This window comes from Anser cygnoides, chromosome 22, assembly GCF_040182565.1.
Source record: "Anser cygnoides isolate HZ-2024a breed goose chromosome 22, Taihu_goose_T2T_genome, whole genome shotgun sequence".
Taxonomy (NCBI): Eukaryota; Metazoa; Chordata; class Aves; order Anseriformes; family Anatidae; genus Anser; species Anser cygnoides.
In genome coordinates, this window is record NC_089894.1 from 2,220,730 (window position 1) to 2,242,500 (window position 21,771).

At 54.1% G+C, this 21,771-nt stretch overlaps 1 long non-coding RNA gene and 1 pseudogene across 3 annotated transcripts in view; both read left to right on the top strand.

Moving 5' to 3' along the window:
- The first annotated feature begins 15,384 nt into the window (after positions 1-15,384).
- The window catches only part of LOC136786749 (uncharacterized), a 43,093-nt gene continuing 36,706 nt past the window's right edge, over positions 15,385-21,771 (top strand). For 2 of the 3 annotated variants that reach the window (XR_010826239.1, XR_010826240.1), the window contains exon 1: positions 15,385-17,156. This is a non-coding gene — a long non-coding RNA (uncharacterized lncRNA). The remainder of the gene's footprint in view (positions 17,157-21,771) is intronic. The other variant, XR_010826241.1, reaches the window with a different exon arrangement.
- Positions 18,178-20,003, top strand: LOC136786845 (18S ribosomal RNA; annotated as a pseudogene).

The following is a 21,771-nucleotide window of genomic DNA, read 5'->3' on the forward strand; positions in this document are numbered from 1 at the left end:
CCAGCAGTGCCAGAAAATGTATAGCAAAGTAAAGAAAGCAGTTTGAGGCGAGGCAAAGCAGAGCAGAGAAAGTAAAACCAAGAGGTGCCAGGAATAGGAAGCGAGGCAAAGCAAGACAAAGGAAAGCCTGGCCTGAAAAAACAAACGAAAACATGGCCAGTGGAGGCAAAGCAGAGCAAGACAAAGCAAAGCAAAGCAAAGTAGCACGAGGAAAAGCAAAGCATTGCCAGGAAAGACAAAGCAAACAAAGCAAAGCAAAGCAATCTGAGGCATAGCAAAGCAAAGCAGGGGCAAGAACAGCAGAGGAAAGTAGAGAAGGAAAAGCAAAACTGTGCCCGGAGGAGCAGAGCAAAGCAAAGCAGAGCAAGGAAAAACAAAGAGAAGCGAAGCAAATGTAAGGAGCTGGCGGCCAGCCCTCCTGCCGGTTCCCAGTGTCTGCGGGGAAAAGACCGCAGGGCCCTCATGCCGGGTAGAGCTGGCGGCCAGACTCGGACAGTGGCTGTACCCTGCTCGCCCGCTCCCCGGCCTCCTTGACGCCTCATAGTCTGCCGTGACAGTGGGCAAGAACCATGTCTTGCTTTACCTGGTTTTATATTTACTTATTTGTTTATTTACTGTTGCCTTTCTTCCACTGTACTTATCGTCGTTCAAAACCTCACCCAACACCGTCCCCAGACGAATAGCAGTGGGGCCCACGTAGCAGCAGGCCACACGGCTGGGGCCACAGAACTGACCATGTCAGGTGGCCAGGCCTGCTGCCCCCACCCTCGAGTTGCGAGGGGACAGTGTGCGGGCTGCGGGGAGGCCCAGCTGTGTGTCTGAGGGTTTATGCGTTCCTAAATATACCAATCGACTCATCGGCAAAATCGGCGGGACAGTTTGCAAAGGAAGCCTAGCGCAGCACAGGAGAGCAGAGCAATGAAGAGGAAAGCCGAGCAAGGCAAAGCAAAGCCCTGCTAGGGAAAAGAATGCGGCATAATGAAAAGAAATGACAAGCAGGGCCAGGCAAAGAAAAGCGCGGCCAGGAAAACCAAAGCAAAAATAAAACAAAGCAATGCAATGAATATGTATCTATATTAAAATAAAAAACAAACAAACAAACAAACAAACAAAAAAAAAAAAAAAAAAACCAACAAGGAAAGCAGGGCCAGGAAAAGCAAAGTAAAGCGTGTCCAGGAAAGGCAAGCAGTGCAAGGCAGAGCAAAGCAAAGTGAAGTAGCACAAGGAAAAGCAAAGCAGTGCCAGGAAATGTAGAGCAAAAGGAAGAAAGCAGTTTGAGGCAAGGCAAAGCACAGCAGGCGTAGGAAAAGCAAAGCAGAGCAGAGAAGGTAAAGCAAAGCTGCGGCAGGAATACAAAGCAAAGCAAAACAAAGGAAAGCACGGCCTGAAAAAACATGGCCAGGAAAGGCAACGCAGAGATAGGCAAAGCAAAGCAAAGCAGTGCAACCTTGTACAAGGCAAATCCCAGCAGTGCCAGGAAATGTATAGCAAAGTAAAGAAAGCAGTTTGAGGCAAGGCAAAGCAGAGCAGAGAAAGTAAAACCAAGAGGTGCCAGGAATAGGAAGCGAAGCAAAGCAAGACAAAGGAAAGCGTGGCCTGAAAAAGCAAACGAAAACATGGCCAGTGGAGGCAAAGCAGAGCAAGGCAAAGCAAAGCAAAGCAAAGTAGCACGAGGAAAAGCAAAGCATTGCCAGGAAAGACCAAGCAAAGCTATCTGAGGCAAAGCAGAGCAAAGCAGGGGCAAGAACAGCAGAGGAAAGTAGAGAAGGAAAAGCAAAACTGTGCCCGGAGGAGCAGAGCAAAGCAAAGCAGAGCAAGGAAAAACAAAGAGAAGCGAAGCAAATGTAAGGAGCTGGCGGCCAGCCCTCCTGCCGGTTCCCAGTGTCTGCGGGGAAAAGACCGCAGGGCCCTCGTGCCGGGTAGAGCTGGCGGCCAGACTCGGACAGTGGCTGTAACCTGCTCGCCCGCTCCCCGGCCTCCTTGACGCCTCATAGTCTGCCCTGACAGTGGGCAAGAACCATGTCTTGCTTTACCTGGTTTTATATTTACTTATTTATTAATTTATGGTTGCCTTTCTTCCACTGTACTTATCGTCGTTCAAAACCTCACCCAACACCGTCCCCAGACGAATAGCAGTGGGGCCCACGTAGCAGCAGGCCACACGGCTGGGGCCACAGAATTGACCATGTCGGGTGGCCAGGCCTGCTGCCCCCACCCTCGAGTTGTGAGGGGACAGTGTGCAGGCTGCGGGGAGGCCCAGCTGTGTGTCTGAGGGTTTATGCGTTCCTAAATATACCGATCGACTCATCGGCAAAATCGGCGGGACAGTCTGCAAAGGAAGCCTAGCGCAGCACAGGAGAGCAGAGCAATGAAGAGGAAAGCCGAGCAAGGCAAAGCAAAGCCCTGCTAGGGAAAAGAATGCGGCACAATGAAAAGAAATGACAAGCAGGGCCAGGCAAAGCAAAGCGCGGCCAGGAAAACCAAAGCAAAAATAAAACAATGCAATCCAATGAATATGTATCTATATTAAAAGACAAACAAACAAACAAACCAAAAAACAAACAACCAAACAAAAAAAAACAAGGAAAGCAGGGCCAGGAAAAGCAAAGTAAAGCGTGTCCAGGAAAGGCAAAGCAGTGCAAGGCAGAGCAAAGGAAAGTGAAGTAGCACAAGGAAAAGCAAAGCAGTGCCAGGAAATGTAGAGCAAAAGAAAGAAAGCATTTTGAGGCAAGGCAAAGCACAGCAGGCGTAGGAAAAGCAAAGCAGAGCAGAGAAGGTAAAGCAAAGCTGTGGCAGGAATACAAAGCAAAGCAAAACAAAGGAAAGCACGGCCTGAAAAAGCATGGCCAGGAAAGGCAACGCAGAGCAAGGCAAAGCAAAGCAGTGCAAACTTGTACAAGGCAAGTCCCAGCAGTGCCAGAAAATGTATAGCAAAGTAAAGAAAGCAGTTTGAGGCGAGGCAAAGCAGAGCAGAGAAAGTAAAACCAAGAGGTGCCAGGAATAGGAAGCGAGGCAAAGCAAGACAAAGGAAAGCCTGGCCTGAAAAAACAAACGAAAACATGGCCAGTGGAGGCAAAGCAGAGCAAGACAAAGCAAAGCAAAGCAAAGTAGCACGAGGAAAAGCAAAGCATTGCCAGGAAAGACAAAGCAAACAAAGCAAAGCAAAGCAATCTGAGGCATAGCAAAGCAAAGCAGGGGCAAGAACAGCAGAGGAAAGTAGAGAAGGAAAAGCAAAACTGTGCCCGGAGGAGCAGAGCAAAGCAAAGCAGAGCAAGGAAAAACAAAGAGAAGCGAAGCAAATGTAAGGAGCTGGCGGCCAGCCCTCCTGCCGGTTCCCAGTGTCTGCGGGGAAAAGACCGCAGGGCCCTCATGCCGGGTAGAGCTGGCGGCCAGACTCGGACAGTGGCTGTACCCTGCTCGCCCGCTCCCCGGCCTCCTTGACGCCTCATAGTCTGCCGTGACAGTGGGCAAGAACCATGTCTTGCTTTACCTGGTTTTATATTTACTTATTTGTTTATTTACTGTTGCCTTTCTTCCACTGTACTTATCGTCGTTCAAAACCTCACCCAACACCGTCCCCAGACGAATAGCAGTGGGGCCCACGTAGCAGCAGGCCACACGGCTGGGGCCACAGAACTGACCATGTCAGGTGGCCAGGCCTGCTGCCCCCACCCTCGAGTTGCGAGGGGACAGTGTGCGGGCTGCGGGGAGGCCCAGCTGTGTGTCTGAGGGTTTATGCGTTCCTAAATGTACCGATCGACTCATCGGCAAAATCGGCGGGACAGTCTGCAAAGGAAGCCTAGCGCAGCACAGGAGAGCAGAGCAATGAAGAGGAAAGCCGAGCAAGGCAAAGCAAAGCCCTGCTAGGGAAAAGAATGCGGCATAATGAAAAGAAATGACAAGCAGGGCCAGGCAAAGCAAAGCGCGGCCAGGAAAACCAAAGCAAAAAGGTCCAAAAATAAAACAAAGCAATGCAATGAATATGTATCTATATTAAAATAAAAAAGAAACAAACCAAAAAAAAAAAAAAAAACAAAAAAAAACAACAAGGAAAACAGTGCCAGGAAAAGCAAAGTAAAGCGTGTCCAGGAAAGGCAACTCAGTGCAAGGCAAAGCAAAGCAGTGCAAACTTGTACAAGGCAAGTCCCAGCAGTGCCAGGAAATGTATAGCAAAGTAAAGAAAGCAGTTTGAGGCGAGGCAAAGCAGAGCAGAGAAAGTAAAACCAAGAGGTGCCAGGAATAGGAAGCGAAGCAAAGCAAGACAAAGGAAAGCATGGCCTGAAAAACCAAACGAAAACATGGCCAGTGGAGCCAAAGCAGAGCAAGGCAAAGCAAAGCAAAGCAAAGTAGCACGAGGAAAAGCAAAGCATTGCCAGGAAAGACCAAGCAAAGCAATCTGAGGCAAAGCAGAGCAAAGCAGGGGCAAGAACAGCAGAGGAAAGTAGAGAAGGAAAAGCAAAACTGTGCCCGGAGGAGCAGAGCAAAGCAAAGCAGAGCAAGGAAAAACAAAGAGAAGCGAAGCAAATGTAAGGAGCTGGCGGCCAGCCCTCCTGCCGGTTCCCAGTGTCTGCGGGGAAAAGACCGCAGGGCCCTCATGCCGGGTAGAGCTGGCGGCCAGACTCGGACAGTGGCTGTACCCTGCTCGCCCGCTCCCCGGCCTCCTTGACGCCTCATAGTCTGCCGTGACAGTGGGCAAGAACCATGTCTTGCTTTACCTGGTTTTATATTTACTTATTTATTTATTTATTGTTGCCCTTCTTCCATTGTACTTATCGTCGTTCAAAACCTCACCCAACACCGTCCCCAGACGAATAGCAGTGGGGCCCACGTAGCAGCAGGCCACACGGCTGAGGCCACAAAATTGACCATGTCAGGTGGCCAGGCCTGCTGCCCCCACCCTCGAGTTGCGAGGAGACAGTGTGCGGGCTGCGGGGAGGCCCAGCTGTGTGTCTGAGGGTTTATGCTTTCCTAAATATACCGATCGATTCATCGGCAAAATCGGCGGGACAGTCTGCAAAGGAAGCCTAGCGCAGCACAGGAGAGCAGAGCAATGAAGAGGAAAGCCGAGCAAGGCAAAGCAAAGCCCTGCTAGGGAAAAGAATGCGGCATAATGAAAAGAAATGACAAGCAGGGCCAGGCAAAGAAAAGCGCGGCCAGGAAAACCAAAGCAAAAATAAAACAAAGCAATGCAATGAATATGTATCTATATTAAAATAAAAAACAAACAAACAAACAAACAAAAAAAAAAAAAAAAAAAAAAAAACCAACAAGGAAAGCAGGGCCAGGAAAAGCAAAGTAAAGCGTGTCCAGGAAAGGCAAGCAGTGCAAGGCAGAGCAAAGCAAAGTGAAGTAGCACAAGGAAAAGCAAAGCAGTGCCAGGAAATGTAGAGCAAAAGGAAGAAAGCAGTTTGAGGCAAGGCAAAGCACAGCAGGCGTAGGAAAAGCAAAGCAGAGCAGAGAAGGTAAAGCAAAGCTGCGGCAGGAATACAAAGCAAAGCAAAACAAAGGAAAGCACGGCCTGAAAAAGCATGGCCAGGAAAGGCAACGCAGAGCAAGGCAAAGCAAAGCAGTGCAACCTTGTACAAGGCAAGTCCCAGCAGTGCCAGGAAATGTATAGCAAAGTAAAGAAAGCAGTTTGAGGCGAGGCAAAGCAGAGCAGAGAAAGTAAAACCAAGAGGTGTCAGGAATAGGAAGCGAAGCAAAGCAAGACAAAGGAAAGCGTGGCCTGAAAAAGCAAACGAAAACATGGCCAGTGGAGGCAAAGCAGAGCAAGGCAAAGCAAAGCAAAGCAAAGTAGCACGAGGAAAAGCAAAGCATTGCCAGGAAAGACCAAGCAAAGCAATCTGAGGCAAAGCAGAGCAAAGCAGGGGCAAGAACAGCAGAGGAAAGTAGAGAAGGAAAAGCAAAACTGTGCCCGGAGGAGCAGAGCAAAGCAAAGCAGAGCAAGGAAAAACAAAGAGAAGCGAAGCAAATGTAAGGAGCTGGCGGCCAGCCCTCCTGCCGGTTCCCAGTGTCTGCGGGGAAAAGACCGCAGGGCCCTCATGCTGGGTAGAGCTGGCGGCCAGACTCGGACAGTGGCTGTACCCTGCTCGCCCGCTCCCCGGCCTCCTTGACGCCTCATAGTCTGCCGTGACAGTGGGCAAGAACCATGTCTTGCTTTACCTGGTTTTATATTTACTTATTTATTTATTTATTGTTGCCCTTCTTCCATTGTACTTATCGTCGTTCAAAACCTCACCCAACACCGTCCCCAGACGAATAGCAGTGGGGCCCACGTAGCAGCAGGCCACACGGCTGAGGCCACAAAATTGACCATGTCGGGTGGCCAGGCCTGCTGCCCCCACCCTCGAGTTGCGAGGAGACAGTGTGCGGGCTGCGGGGAGGCCCAGCTGTGTGTCTGAGGGTTTATGCTTTCATAAATATACCGATCGACTTTTCGGCAAAATCGGCGGGACAGTCTGCAAAGGAAGCCTAGCGCAGCACAGGAGAGCAGAGCAATGAAGAGGAAAGCCGAGCAAGGCAAAGCAAAGCCCTGCTAGGGAAAAGAATGCGGCATAATGAAAAGAAATGACAAGCAGGGCCAGGCAAAGCAAAGCGCGGCCAGGAAAACCAAAGCAAAAAGGTCCAAATATAAAACGAAGCAATGCAATGAATATGTATCTATATTAAAATAAAAAACAAACAAACAAACAAACCAAAAAACAAAAACAAACAAACAAAAAAAACCAACAAGGAAAGCAGGGCCAGGAAAAGCAAAGTAAAGCGTGTCCAGGAAAGGCAAAGCAGTGCAAGGCAGAGCAAAGCAAAGTGAAGTAGCACAAGGAAAAGCAAAGCAGTGCCAGGAAATGTAGAGCAAAAGAAAGAAAGCAGTTTGAGGCAAGGCAAAGCACAGCAGGCGTAGGAAAAGCAAAGCAGAGCAGAGAAGGTAAAGCAAAGCTGTGGCAGGAATACAAAGCAAAGCAAAACAAAGGAAAGCACGGCCTGAAAAAACATGGCCAGGAAAGGCAACGCAGAGATAGGCAAAGCAAAGCAAAGCAGTGCAACCTTGTACAAGGCAAATCCCAGCAGTGCCAGGAAATGTATAGCAAAGTAAAGAAAGCAGTTTGAGGCAAGGCAAAGCAGAGCAGAGAAAGTAAAACCAAGAGGTGCCAGGAATAGGAAGCGAAGCAAAGCAAGACAAAGGAAAGCGTGGCCTGAAAAAGCAAACGAAAACATGGCCAGTGGAGGCAAAGCAGAGCAAGGCAAAGCAAAGCAAAGCAAAGTAGCACGAGGAAAAGCAAAGCATTGCCAGGAAAGACCAAGCAAAGCTATCTGAGGCAAAACAGAGCAAAGCAGGGGCAAGAACAGCAGAGGAAAGTAGAGAAGGAAAAGCAAAACTGTGCCCGGAGGAGCAGAGCAAAGCAAAGCAGAGCAAGGAAAAACAAAGAGAAGCGAAGCAAATGTAAGGAGCTGGCGGCCAGCCCTCCTGCCGGTTCCCAGTGTCTGCGGGGAAAAGACCGCAGGGCCCTCATGCCGGGTAGAGCTGGCGGCCAGACTCGGACAGTGGCTGTACCCTGCTCGCCCGCTCCCCGGCCTCCTTGACGCCTCATAGTCTGCCCTGACAGTGGGCAAGAACCATGTCTTGCTTTACCTGGTTTTATATTTACTTATTTATTTATTTATTGTTGCCTTTCTTCCATTGTACTTATCGTCGTTCAAAACCTCACCCAACACCGTCCCCAGACGAATAGCAGTGGGGCCCACGTAGCAGCAGGCCACACGGCTGAGGCCACAAAATTGACCATGTTGGGTGGCCAGGCCTGCTGCCCCCACCCTCGAGTTGCGAGGGGACAGTGTGCGGGCTGCGGGGAGGCCCAGCTGTGTGTCTGAGGGTTTATGCGTTCCTAAATATACCGATCGACTCATCGGCAAAATCGGCGGGACAGTCTGCAAAGGAAGCCTAGCGCAGCACAGGAGAGCAGAGCAATGAAGAGGAAAGCCGAGCAAGGCAAAGCAAAGCCCTGCTAGGGAAAAGAATGCGGCATAATGAAAAGAAATGACAAGCAGGGCCAGGCAAAGAAAAGCGCGGCCAGGAACACCAAAGCAAAAATAATACAAAGCAATGCAATGAATATGTATCTATATTAAAAGACAAACAAGCAAACAAACCAAAAAACAAACAACCAAACAAAAAAAACAAGGAAAGCAGGGCCAGGAAAAGCAAAGTAAAGTGTGTCCAGGAAAGGCAAAGCAGTGCAAGGCAGAGCAAAGCAAAGTGAAGTAGCACAAGGAAAAGCAAAGCAGTGCCAGGAAATGGAGAGCAAAAGAAAGAAAGCAGTTTGAGGCAAGGCAAAGCACAGCAGGCGTAGGAAAAGCAAAGCAGAGCAGAGAAGGTAAAGCAAAGCTGTGGCAGGAATACAAAGCAAAGCAAAACAAAGGAAAGCACGGCCTGAAAAAGCATGGCCAGGAAAGGCAACGCAGAGCAAGGCAAAGCAAAGCAGTGCAAACTTGTACAAGGCAAGTCCCAGCAGTGCCAGAAAATGTATAACAAAGTAAAGAAAGCAGTTTGAGGCGAGGCAAAGCAGAGCAGAGAAAGTAAAACCAAGAGGTGCCAGGAATAGGAAGCGAGGCAAAGCAAGACAAAGGAAAGCCTGGCCTGAAAAAACAAACGAAAACATGGCCAGTGGAGGCAAAGCAGAGCAAGGCAAAGCAAAGCAAAGCAAAGTAGCACGAGGAAAAGCAAAGCATTGCCAGGAAAGACAAAGCAAACAAAGCAAAGCAAAGCAATCTGAGGCATAGCAAAGCAAAGCAGGGGCAAGAACAGCAGAGGAAAGTAGAGAAGGAAAAGCAAAACTGTGCCCGGAGGAGCAGAGCAAAGCAAAGCAGAGCAAGGAAAAACAAAGAGAAGCGAAGCAAATGTAAGGAGCTGGCGGCCAGCCCTCCTGCCGGTTCCCAGTGTCTGCGGGGAAAAGACCGCAGGGCCCTCATGCCGGGTAGAGCTGGCGGCCAGACTCGGACAGTGGCTGTAACCTGCTCGCCCGCTCCCCGGCCTCCTTGACGCCTCATAGTCTGCCGTGACAGTGGGCAAGAACCATGTCTTGCTTTACCTGGTTTTATATTTACTTATTTATTTATTTATTGTTGCCCTTCTTCCATTGTACTTATCGTTGTTCAAAACCTCACTCAACACCGTCCCCAGACGAATAGCAGTGGGGCCCACGTAGCAGCAGGCCACACGGCTGAGGCCACAAAATTGACCATGTCGGGTGGCCAGGCCTGCTGCCCCCACCCTCGAGTTGCGAGGAGACAGTGTGCGGGCTGCGGGGAGGCCCAGCTGTGTGTCTGAGGGTTTATGCTTTCCTAAATATACCGATCGATTCATCGGCAAAATTGGCGGGACAGTCTGCAAAGGAAGCCTAGCGCAGCACAGGAGAGCAGAGCAATGAAGAGGAAAGCCGAGCAAGGCAAAGCAAAGCCCTGCTAGGGAAAAGAATGCGGCATAATGAAAAGAAATGACAAGCAGGGCCAGGCAAAGCAAAGCGCGGCCAGGAAAACCAAAGCAAAAATAATACAAAGCAATGCAATGAATATGTATCTATATTAAAAGACAAACAAGCAAACAAACCAAAAAACAAACAACCAAACAAAAAAAACAAGGAAAGCAGGGCCAGGAAAAGCAAAGTAAAGCGTGTCCAGGAAAGGCAAAGCAGTGCAAGGCAGAGCAAAGCAAAGTGAAGTAGCACAAGGAAAAGCAAAGCAGTGCCAGGAAATGTAGAGCAAAAGAAAGAAAGCAGTTTGAGGCAAGGCAAAGCACAGCAGGCGTAGGAAAAGCAAAGCAGAGCAGAGAAGGTAAAGCAAAGCTGTGGCAGGAATACAAAGCAAAGCAAAACAAAGGAAAGCACGGCCTGAAAAAGCATGGCCAGGAAAGGCAACGCAGAGCAAGGCAAAGCAAAGCAGTGCAAACTTGTACAAGGCAAGTCCCAGCAGTGCCAGAAAATGTATAGCAAAGTAAAGAAAGCAGTTTGAGGCGAGGCAAAGCAGAGCAGAGAAAGTAAAACCAAGAGGTGCCAGGAATAGGAAGCGAGGCAAAGCAAGACAAAGGAAAGCCTGGCCTGAAAAAACAAACGAAAACATGGCCAGTGGAGGCAAAGCAGAGCAAGGCAAAGCAAAGCAAAGCAAAGTAGCACGAGGAAAAGCAAAGCATTGCCAGGAAAGACAAAGCAAACAAAGCAAAGCAAAGCAATCTGAGGCATAGCAAAGCAAAGCAGGGGCAAGAACAGCAGAGGAAAGTAGAGAAGGAAAAGCAAAACTGTGCCCGGAGGAGCAGAGCAAAGCAAAGCAGAGCAAGGAAAAACAAAGAGAAGCGAAGCAAATGTAAGGAGCTGGCGGCCAGCCCTCCTGCCGGTTCCCAGTGTCTGCGGGGAAAAGACCGCAGGGCCCTCATGCCGGGTAGAGCTGGCGGCCAGACTCGGACAGTGGCTGTACCCTGCTCGCCCGCTCCCCGGCCTCCTTGACGCCTCATAGTCTGCCCTGACAGTGGGCAAGAACCATGTCTTGCTTTACCTGGTTTTATATTTACTTATTTGTTTATTTATTGTTGCCTTTCTTCCACTGTACTTATCGTCGTTCAAAACCTCACCCAACACCGTCCCCAGACGAATAGCAGTGGGGCCCACGTAGCAGCAGGCCACACGGCTGGGGCCACAGAACTGACCATGTCATGTGGCCAGGCCTGCTGCCCCCACCCTCGAGTTGCGAGGGGACAGTGTGCGGGCTGCGGGGAGGCCCAGCTGTGTGTCTGAGGGTTTATGCTTTCCTAAATATACCAATCGACTCATCGGCAAAATCGGCGGGACAGTCTGCAAAGGAAGCCTAGCGCAGCACAGGAGAGCAGAGCAATGAAGAGGAAAGCCGAGCAAGGCAAAGCAAAGCCCTGCTAGGGAAAAGAATGCGGCATAATGAAAAGAAATGACAAGCAGGGCCAGGCAAAGCAAAGCGCGGCCAGGAACACCAAAGCAAAAATAAAACAAAGCAATGCAATGAATATGTATCTATATTAAAATAAAAATCAAACAACAAACAAACAAAAAAAAAAAACAAAAAACAAACAAAAAAAAAAACCAACAAGGAAAGCAGGGCCAGGAAAAGCAAAGTAAAGCGTGTCCAGGAAAGGCAAAGCAGTGCAAGGCAGAGCAAAGCAAAGTGAAGTAGCACAAGGAAAAGCAAAGCAGTGCCAGGAAATGTAGAGCAAAAGGAAGAAAGCAGTTTGAGGCAAGGCAAAGCACAGCAGGCGTAGGAAAAGCAAAGCAGAGCAGAGAAGGTAAAGCAAAGCTGTGGCAGGAATACAAAGCAAAGCAAAACAAAGGAAAGCACGGCCTGAAAAAGCATGGCCAGGAAAGGCAACGCAGAGCAAGGCAAAGCAAAGCAGTGCAAACTTGTACAAGGCAAGTCCCAGCAGTGCCAGGAAATGTATAGCAAAGTAAAGAAAGCAGTTTGAGGCGAGGCAAAGCAGAGCAGAGAAAGTAAAACCAAGAGGTGCCAGGAATAGGAAGCGAAGCAAAGCAAGACAAAGGAAAGCGTGGCCTGAAAAAGCAAACGAAAACATGGCCAGTGGAGGCAAAGCAGAGCAAGGCAAAGCAAAGCAAAGCAAAGTAGCACGAGGAAAAGCAAAGCATTGCCAGGAAAGACCAAGCAAAGCAATCTGAGGCAAAGCAGAGCAAAGCAGGGGCAAGAACAGCAGAGGAAAGTAGAGAAGGAAAAGCAAAACTGTGCCCAGAGGAGCAGAGCAAAGCAAAGCAGAGCAAGGAAAAACAAAGAGAAGCGAAGCAAATGTAAGGAGCTGGCGGCCAGCCCTCCTGCCGGTTCCCAGTGTCTGCGGGGAAAAGACCGCAGGGCCCTCGTGCCGGGTAGAGCTGGCGGCCAGACTCGGACAGTGGCTGTACCCTGCTCGCCCGCTCCCCGGCCTCCTTGACGCCTCATAGTCTGCCGTGACAGTGGGCAAGAACCATGTCTTGCTTTACCTGGTTTTATATTTACTTATTTATTTATTTATTGTTGCCCTTCTTCCATTGTACTTATCGTCGTTCAAAACCTCACTCAACACCGTCCCCAGACGAATAGCAGTGGGGCCCACGTAGCAGCAGGCCACACGGCTGAGGCCACAAAATTGACCATGTCGGGTGGCCAGGCCTGCTGCCCCCACCCTCGAGTTGCGAGGAGACAGTGTGCGGGCTGTGGGGAGGCCCAGCTGTGTGTCTGAGGGTTTATGCTTTCCTAAATATACCGATCGATTCATCGGCAAAATCGGCGGGACAGTCTGCAAAGGAAGCCTAGCGCAGCACAGGAGAGCAGAGCAATGAAGAGGAAAGCCGAGCAAGGCAAAGCAAAGCCCTGCTAGGGAAAAGAATGCGGCATAATGAAAAGAAATGACAAGCAGGGCCAGGCAAAGCAAAGCGCGGCCAGGAAAACCAAAGCAAAAAGGTCCAAATATAAAACGAAGCAATGCAATGAATATGTATCTATATTAAAAGACAAACAAACAAACAAACCAAAAAACAAACAACCAAACAAAAAAAACAAGGAAAGCAGGGCCAGGAAAAGCAAAGTAAAGCGTGTCCAGGAAAGGCAAAGCAGTGCAAGGCAGAGCAAAGCAAAGTGAAGTAGCACAAGGAAAAGCAAAGCAGTGCCAGGAAATGTAGAGCAAAAGAAAGAAAGCAGTTTGAGGCAAGGCAAAGCACAGCAGGCATAGGAAAAGCAAAGCAGAGCAGAGAAGGTAAAGCAAAGCTGTGGCAGGAATACAAAGCAAAGCAAAACAAAGGAAAGCACGGCCTGAAAAAGCATGGCCAGGAAAGGCAACGCAGAGCAAGGCAAAGCAAAGCAGTGCAAACTTGTACAAGGCAAGTCCCAGCAGTGCCAGGAAATGTATAGCAAAGTAAAGAAAGCAGTTTGAGGCGAGGCAAAGCAGAGCAGAGAAAGTAAAACCAAGAGGTGCCAGGAATAGGAAGCGAAGCAAAGCAAGACAAAGGAAAGCGTGGCCTGAAAAAGCAAACGAAAACATGGCCAGTGGAGGCAAAGCAGAGCAAGGCAAAGCAAAGCAAAGCAAAGTAGCACGAGGAAAAGCAAAGCATTGCCAGGAAAGACAAAGCAAACAAAGCAAAGCAAAGCAATCTGAGGCATAGCAAAGCAAAGCAGGGGCAAGAACAGCAGAGGAAAGTAGAGAAGGAAAAGCAAAACTGTGCCCGGAAGAGCAGAGCAAAGCAAAGCAGAGCAAGGAAAAACAAAGAGAAGCGAAGCAAATGTAAGGAGCTGGCGGCCAGCCCTCCTGCCGGTTCCCAGCGTCTGCGGGGAAAAGACCGCAGGGCCCTCATTCCGGGTAGAGCTGGCGGCCAGACTCGGACAGTGGCTGTACCCTGCTCGCCCGCTCCCCGGCCTCCTTGACGCCTCATAGTCCGCCGTGACAGTGGGCAAGAACCATGTCTTGCTTTACCTGGTTTTATATTTACTTATTTATTTATTTATTGTTGCCCTTCTTCCATTGTACTTATCGTCGTTCAAAACCTCACCCAACACCGTCCCCAGACGAATAGCAGTGGGGCCCACGTAGCAGCAGGCCACACGGCTGGGGCCACAGAATTGACCATGTCGGGTGGCCAGGCCTGCTGCCCCCACCCTCGAGTTGCGAGGAGACAGTGTGCGGGCTGCGGGGAGGCCCAGCTGTGTGTCTGAGGGTTTATGCGTTCCTAAATATACCGATCGACTTTTCGGCAAAATCGGCGGGACAGTCTGCAAAGGAAGCCTAGCGCAGCACAGGAGAGCAGAGCAATGAAGAGGAAAGCCGAGCAAGGCAAAGCAAAGCCCTGCTAGGGAAAAGAATGCGGCATAATGAAAAGAAATGACAAGCAGGGCCAGGCAAAGCAAAGCGCGGCAAGGAAAACCAAAGCAAAAAGGTCCAAAAATAAAACAAAGCAATGCAATGAATATGTATCTATATTAAAAGACAAACAAACAAACAAACCAAAAAACAAACAACCAAACAAAAAAAACAAGGAAAGCAGGGCCAGGAATAGCAAAGTAAAGCGTGTCCAGGAAAGGCAAAGCAGTGCAAGGCAGAGCAAAGCAAAGTGAAGTAGCACAAGGAAAAGCAAAGCAGTGCCAGGAAATGTAGAGCAAAAGAAAGAAAGCAGTTTGAGGCAAGGCAAAGCACAGCAGGCGTAGGAAAAGCAAAGCAGAGCAGAGAAGGTAAAGCAAAGCTGTGGCAGGAATACAAAGCAAAGCAAAACAAAGGAAAGCACGGCCTGAAAAAGCATGGCCAGGAAAGGCAACGCAGAGCAAGGCAAAGCAAAGCAGTGCAAACTTGTACAAGGCAAGTCCCAGCGGTGGCAGGAAATGTATAGCAAAGTAAAGAAAGCAGTTTGAGGCAAGGCAAAGCAGAGCAGAGAAAGTAAAACCAAGAGGTGCCAGGAATAGGAAGCGAAGCAAAGCAAGACAAAGGAAAGCGTGGCCTGAAAAAGCAAACGAAAACATGGCCAGTGGAGGCAAAGCAGAGCAAGGCAAAGCAAAGCAAAGCAAAGTAGCACGAGGAAAAGCAAAGCATTGCCAGGAAAGACCAAGCAAAGCAATCTGAGGCAAAGCAGAGCAAAGCAGGGGCAAGAACAGCAGAGGAAAGTAGAGAAGGAAAAGCAAAACTGTGCCCGGAGGAGCAGAGCAAAGCAAAGCAGAGCAAGGAAAAACAAAGAGAAGCGAAGCAAATGTAAGGAGCTGGCGGCCAGCCCTCCTGCCGGTTCCCAGTGTCTGCAGGGAAAAGACCGCAGGGCCCTCATGCCGGGTAGAGCTGGCGGCCAGACTCGGACAGTGGCTGTACCCTGCTCGCCCGCTCCCCGGCCTCCTTGACGCCTCATAGTCTGCCGTGACAGTGGGCAAGAACCATGTCTTGCTTTACCTGGTTTTATATTTACTTATTTATTTATTTATTGTTGCCCTTCTTCCATTGTACTTATCGTCGTTCAAAACCTCACTCAACACCGTCCCCAGACGAATAGCAGTGGGGCCCACGTAGCAGCAGGCCACACGGCTGAGGCCACAAAATTGACCATGTCGGGTGGCCAGGCCTGCTGCCCCCACCCTCGAGTTGCGAGGGGACAGTGTGCGGGCTGCGGGGAGGCCCAGCTGTGTGTCTGAGGGTTTATGCGTTCCTAAATATACCGATCGACTCATCGGCAAAATCGGCGGGACAGTCTGCAAAGGAAGCCTAGCGCAGCACAGGAGAGCAGAGCAATGAAGAGGAAAGCCGAGCAAGACAAAGCAAAGCCCTGCTAGGGAAAAGAATGCGGCACAATGAAAAGAAATGACAAGCAGGGCCAGGCAAAGCAAAGCGCGGCCAGGAAAACCTAAGCAAAAAGGTCCAAAAATAAAACAAAGCAATGCAATGAATATGTATCTATATTAAAATAAAAAACAAACAAACAAACAAATCAAAACAAAAAAACAAAAACAAAAAAAAAAACAAGGATAGCAGGGCCAGGAAAAGCAAAGTAAAGCGTGTCCAGGAAAGGCAAAGCAGTGCAAGGCAGAGCAAAGCAAAGTGAAGTAGCACAAGGAAAAGCAAAGCAGTGCCAGGAAATGTAGAGCAAAAGAAAGAAAGCAGTTTGAGGCAAGGCAAAGCACAGCAGGCGTAGGAAAAGCAAAGCAGAGCAGAGAAAGTAAAGCAAAGCTGTGGCAGGAATACAAAGCAAAGCAAAACAAAGGAAAGCACATGTCTGTGGGGGAAAGACCGCAGGGCCCTCATGCCGGGTATAGTCGGCAATGCAAAGGTAAGAAATGCAAGACAAATGAAAGCCTCAGAAGGAAAAGAAAGCCTTATCAGGAAAATCATAGTCAAGCAGGGTCAGGAAAAGCAAAGCGTAGCAGTGGCAGGAGAAGCATATCAAAGCAAACCAGTGCTGTGAAAACGAAACATGTAGTTGCTTAGCGTGGTGCAAAGTCGCTCCCCCCCATCCCAACCTGCCCCAGGCGAATAGGGTCCGGTTGCCGGGCTACGGGGAGACAGGTGTTCGAGAGCTCTAGGTCGCGGCCGTGGCCCCTGGTTGCCTCGGACCGCCTGTCGGTCTGACATCAGAGGCTCACGCTCGGCCGAGAACGGCGTCCGGGTCTACCCGGAAGCCGAAGGACGCATGCGCGCGGATGTCCAAAGGCGTCCGTCTGTCGGTCGGTCGCGCGGTTCCCGAGTGGTTCCGCCCACGCGAAAAGCATTGAAAAGTGCCGGAAAGGTCCGAAAAGGCCCGAAAAGGTCCGAAAAGGGCCGGAATGGCCTGTACGAAAAGCGAAGGAAGGCAGACCGACGGCGTTCAGTCCCGGCCGGCAGGTCTCCCTGTGTCCTCCCGCGGTTGGGAGGTATACCGTGTTCCCTGTGGCCGCCTGGTCTACCCGTGTCCTACCGAGGGCGTCCCGTCTGCCCGTCTGGAGGAGGTCGCTGACGGTCGGGCTGTGGGAACGGCGGCCACGTCTACCCTGTCTCCGACGGGACGGCATCGTGGGGCTAGCGGTAGATGAGTAGGTCGTGCCACGGCTCGGAAGGTGTCATAGGCATCGCTGTTTCTTTCTGCCTCCAGTTACGTCGAGGTAAAAGTCGGTTGCTCTCGGGTGCCTCGCTGCGGGACTCTTGAAAAGGTCTTGGAGCGTTTCGGGGGCAGTGACTTTTTTGTCCGTCTACAGGAGAGAGCGAGGACTCTGCTCCGGAAGCGGTGCTGAGCAAGCACTTGCGGCTGGTGGAGCCAGCGCACGAGAAGGGGGCGTGCGGCGTCGGTGGCGGCGTGGGCTCGGGCGTCGGTTCTCTCGACTGGTCAACCTTAGCTGCCTGTCGACTCCCTCTCACCCCCCCCCCCGCCCTGCCGGGGAGCGAGAAGCGGTCTCGCGTGCGCGAGTCGCTGAGAAAAGAAGGAGCTGTGGAGAAAAGCGGCAGGAAGCCGGCGGGTGGTCCGCCGGCGCCCGAATGCTGACCGTCCGGGGGCGTCCCCGGCGGCTTCCACCGGTCCCGGAGGCTCGGAAGGCGAAGGGGGACCGGACCGCGCGGATTGGCACGGCTGAGGCGGCAGCACCTCCACGTCCCGACGATGCACCTCACCTCATCCACACGCAGCGCCCGCCGAGGCGTTCCCCGAGCACGTCGGAGAGGCTCCCCGGTGGGTCGGCTCTTGCCAGGGCCAATGTTCAGGTCGGCGCGAGCACCTCTCGCGGATGTTGCTCCTGCACACCCGCCCGCACGCGATGCTGTTCGCTGCTCTTTTTCTGATCGATGAGGCCATTAGGGTCGCGTCGGAGAGGGCCCCCGGCGGGCCAGCTCTTCTGCGCTCCCCTGTCCCAGGGGAGCCGCGGCGGTGTCCGGTGTTCAGGCACGGGCGGCCTCCTCTCCAGCTCGCTTCCCGTCGCAGGTGAGGCGCTGCCTCGCTCGGGGCGAGAGCGGCGGCGGCGTTTAGGGCCTGTGCCCCGGTCGCTCGTCGGCCGTCGTTCTCCGCGCCAAACGAAGGGGCTTTTCCGGCGGAACCCGTTTGTGTGACGGCCGAGCGGCCCCATGAGCCGCAGGGGTCCGTGAGCGTTGCGCGAGGCACTGGTACCGGCGTCGGTCCGGGGCCCGGTGGGTGCCGGCCGCGAGCAGCAAGCCGGTGGGGGTGGCAAGCGATGCGGAAAGCGTGAGGGAGAGAAGAAAGCGAGAGAGCCGCGCGGCGCGTCCCGCCTCCGGGTTGTGGAACGGCGAGTGTGGGGGGGTGTCCCCCTGCCGCGTTGGGGCTGCCGCAGCCGTGTGCGCGCTTTTCGTGGCCGCGTCCCCTGCCCGCCGCGGAGCGCGCCGTCCCTGGTTTGTGGGTGCCCCGGTCGGGGACTCGTGCCTGCCTCGAGGTCGCGTTCTCCTCTAGCACGTCTGTCGCTCCCGCCGCGGCGGCGGGAGCCGTCGTTCCTGGCGCGTCGCCGCCGGTCGGCCGCGGAGGGCGGGTCAGCCCCGGCTGCTGTGGCGGCGCACTGCGCGCACGCGCCGTCCAGCTCCGGCGGGAGAGGAGCCCGGAGCGCGCCGCCGAAAAAAGCTGCGCAGCGGTCGCCGCTCCTTCCCCACGCGGGGAAGGCCGGCGGGGACCGCCGGGGTCGGGTGCTCGGCGCCCTTCCCCACCAAGAGGGGTTCGCCTGGCGTCGGGCGGTGCCCCGGGGCGCGGCTACCTGGTTGATCCTGCCAGTAGCATATGCTTGTCTCAAAGATTAAGCCATGTATGTCTAAGTGCACACGGGCGGTACAGTGAAACTGCGAATGGCTCATTAAATCAGTTATGGTTCCTTTGGTCGCTCCCCTCCTGCTACTTGGATAACTGTGGTAATTCTAGAGCTAATACATGCCAACGAGCGCCGACCTCCGGGGACGCGTGCATTTATCAGACCAAAACCAACCCGGGCTTGCCCGGCGGCTTTGGTGACTCTAGATAACCTCGAGCCGATCGCACGCCCCCATGGTGGCGACGACCCATTCGGATGTCTGCCCTATCGACTTTTGATGGTAGTGTCTGTGCCTACCATGGTGACCACGGGGAACGGGGAATCAGGGTTCGATTCCGGAGAGGGAGCCTGAGAAACGGCTACCACATCCAAGGAAGGCAGCAGGCGTGCAAATTACCCACTCCCGACCCAAGGAAGGTAGTGACGAAAAATAACAATACAGGACTCTTTCGAGGCCCTGTAATTGGAATGCGTCCACTTTAAATCCTTTAGCGAGGATCCATTGGAGGGCAAGTCTGGAGCCAGCAGCCGCGGTAATTCCAGCTCCAACAGCGTATCTTAAAGTTGCTGCAGTTAAAAAGCTCGTAGTTGGATCTTGGGATCGAGCTGGCAGTCCGCCGCGAGGCGAGCTACCGCCTGTCCCAGCCCCTCTCTGTCGGTGCCCCCTCGATGATCTTAAGTGAGTGTCCCGCGGGGCCCGAAGCGTTTACTTTGAAAAAATTAGAGTGTTCAAAGCAGGCCGGCCACCGGAATACTCCAGCTAGGAATAATGGAATAGGACTCCGGTTCTATTTTGTTGGTTTTCGGAAACGGGGCCATGATTAAGAGGGACGGCTGGGGGCATTCGTATTGTGCTGCTAGAGGTGAAATTCTTGGACCGGCGCAAAACGAACTAAAGCGAAAGCATTTGCCAAGAATGTTTTTTCATTAATCAAGAACGAAAGTCGGAGGTTTGAAGACGATCAGATACCGTCGTAGTTCCGACCATAAACAATGCCAACTTGCGATCCAGCAGTGTTATTCCCATGACCCGCCGGGCAGCTCCCAGGAAACCCAAGTCTTTGGGTTCCGGGGGGAGTATGGTTGCAAAGCTGAAACTTAAAGGAATTGACGGAAGGGCACCACCAGGAGTGGAGCCTGCGGCTTAATTTGACTCAACACGGGAAACCTCACCCGGCCCGGACACGGACAGGATTGACAGAGTGAGAGCTCTTTCTCGATGCCGTGGGTGGTGGTGCATGGCCGTTCTTAGTTGGTGGAGCGATTTATCTGGTTAATTCCGATAACGAACGAGACTCTGGCATGCTAACTAGTTATGCGACCCCCGAGCGGTTGGCGTCCAACTTCTTAGAGGGACAAGTGGCCTTCAGCCACCTTAGATTGAGCAATAACAGGTCTGTGATGCCCTTAGATGTCCGGGGCTGCACACGCGCTACACTGACTGGCTCAGCTTGTGTCTACCCTCCGCCGGCAGGCACGGGTAACCCGTTGAACCCCATTCGTGATGGGGATCGGGGATTGCAATTATTCCCCATGAACGAGGAATTCCCAGTAAGTGCGGGTCATAAGCTCACGTTGATTAAGTCCCTGCCCTTTGTACACACCGCCCGTCGCTACTACCGATTGGATGGTTTAGTGAGGTCCTCGGATCGGCCGCGGCGGGGTCTGCCACGGCCCTGCTGAAGCGTCGAGAAGACGGTCGAACTTGACTATCTAGAGGAAGTAAAAGTCGTAACAAGGTTTCCGTAGGTGAACCTGCAGAAGGATCATTACTGGGGCTGGGCCGGCCGCGCCGTGCCCGAGCTGGGCGTCGCACACTCGCTCGCTCGCTCGAGCGACGGAGCCCGCTCCGCGCAGAGCGCGGCTCACGCTGTTGTCGAAGCAAAGCCACTCCGCGCGCCGGCTAGTGAGAGGGGAAGGGTGCGGAGCGGCTGCCGGGATGGCAGGGTGTACGTCCGTGGGTGCCGCGCTCCCCCTCCGCCGCGTGCTCCCTCCCTCCCTCCCTGCCTTCCTCGGCCGCGAGGAGGAGGAAGGAGGGAGGAGGGAGAGGCGGCAGGAGCAGGGGTTTGCTGCCGGCCCGCTGTGCCGCCCCGCCGCGCGACCTCCCCCCAGCCAGGCGCCGGTCTGCTGCCGGTCTGCCCAGGGCCGGCCCGGCCGTCGCCCCGCCGCCAGCCGCTGGCCGCGCCGTTCTGGCCACCGTGCGCGCTCGCGTCCTCTGCGCTCGCCTTCCTCTGCGCCGCCGCCGTGTCGGCGGCACGCGAGTCCCCCTCCCCTGTGGGTGTAGGGGGTGGCGGTAGGGTGGGGATCGGTTGTCCCCCGCCCGCTCTCTGCTGCTTGCCCGTCCGCCGCCGGCCCGTGCCGCCGGCGGTGCGGGCGGGGCGGGCAGCGGCGAGCGAGAGGGAAAAGCCAGTCGTCCGTCCCTCCGCGCCTCCCTCCCCGACGCGGGTCGGGGCCCCGCGTCGTCGTCGGAGCCGGCAAGGGTCAGAGGGCGTGGCGCGGGGGGAGCGTGTCGCACGCGGTGCCGCGGCGGGCGTGTGGCCGTGGGGCGGCGGTGGGGTCTGTGCCGCGCGGGCGGCCCGAGCCGCGTGTCTCCTCCCGGGCGCAGCTGCCACCCGGCGCCGGGCTAGCGAGGGAAACCCCGGGCCCCGGGAGGAGGACGAGGTGGTGGCAGCGGATGGCGGGCGCGCCCCCGGGGGTGGACGCTCCGCCGAGGGGTGCCGGGGCCGGCTGGCGGGTGCCGGGTTTCCCCCTCGGCGCCCTGTCCGCCGCCGAGCAGGGCGGCGGCGGTGGGGGAGGCACCCCCGCGGGGCCTTCAGGTAGTTTCCCTCAGCCCCAGGGCCAGGTACCTAGCGTCCGCGCCTCGGCGGCCTCCCCTCGGCGAGCCACCCGTGTGGTCCCATGTGCCAGCGCGCTCCTCCCGGGTGCGGTGCCCCGCCGGCCCGGGTCGGGGATGGCCATGGGCCCCGGCCTCCGGGCCCCCGAGGGTTCTCGGCCACGGAGCCGGGTGGAGGTTTAAAGACTTGGGCGGCCCGCGGCGGCCCAGGAGGGTGGCGGGGCTTGCCGTCGGGTGGGGGGCGCGTGGTGTGGGGGTCGGCGCCCGTGGGCGCCGCTCCCTCCCCCTGCGCTCGCTCCCGGCAGTCGCCGCGCTCGCCCCCTGCAGGCAGCCGGGCCGGAGAGGGGTGTTCACACAGCCCGCTCCTCTCTCCGCGGTCCGGTCTTGGCAGAGAGATGCCACGCGCGCACTCGGCCGCTGTCGGCCTCGCCTGTGCTCGGAAGGGGCCGAGACGCAGGTCTAGGCTCCCCCCGCCCCCGTCGAGTGCTCGGTGGCGCGGTGCACTGTGCCATATCCGGCGCCGGCCAGCGGGCCCCGCCCGAGCGGCGGCGGTGGCGGCGGCGGCGCCACTCATTCCGTGCCGGCGTGTGCCCGCGGCCTCGCGTCCCCTCAGCGCCACTGCGCTCCCGTCGCTTCCCGCTCATGACCTCTGTCGCCGCTTCCCCGCCCGGCTCGACCCTCGGCCTTGCCGGCCGCGCTGAGCGAGC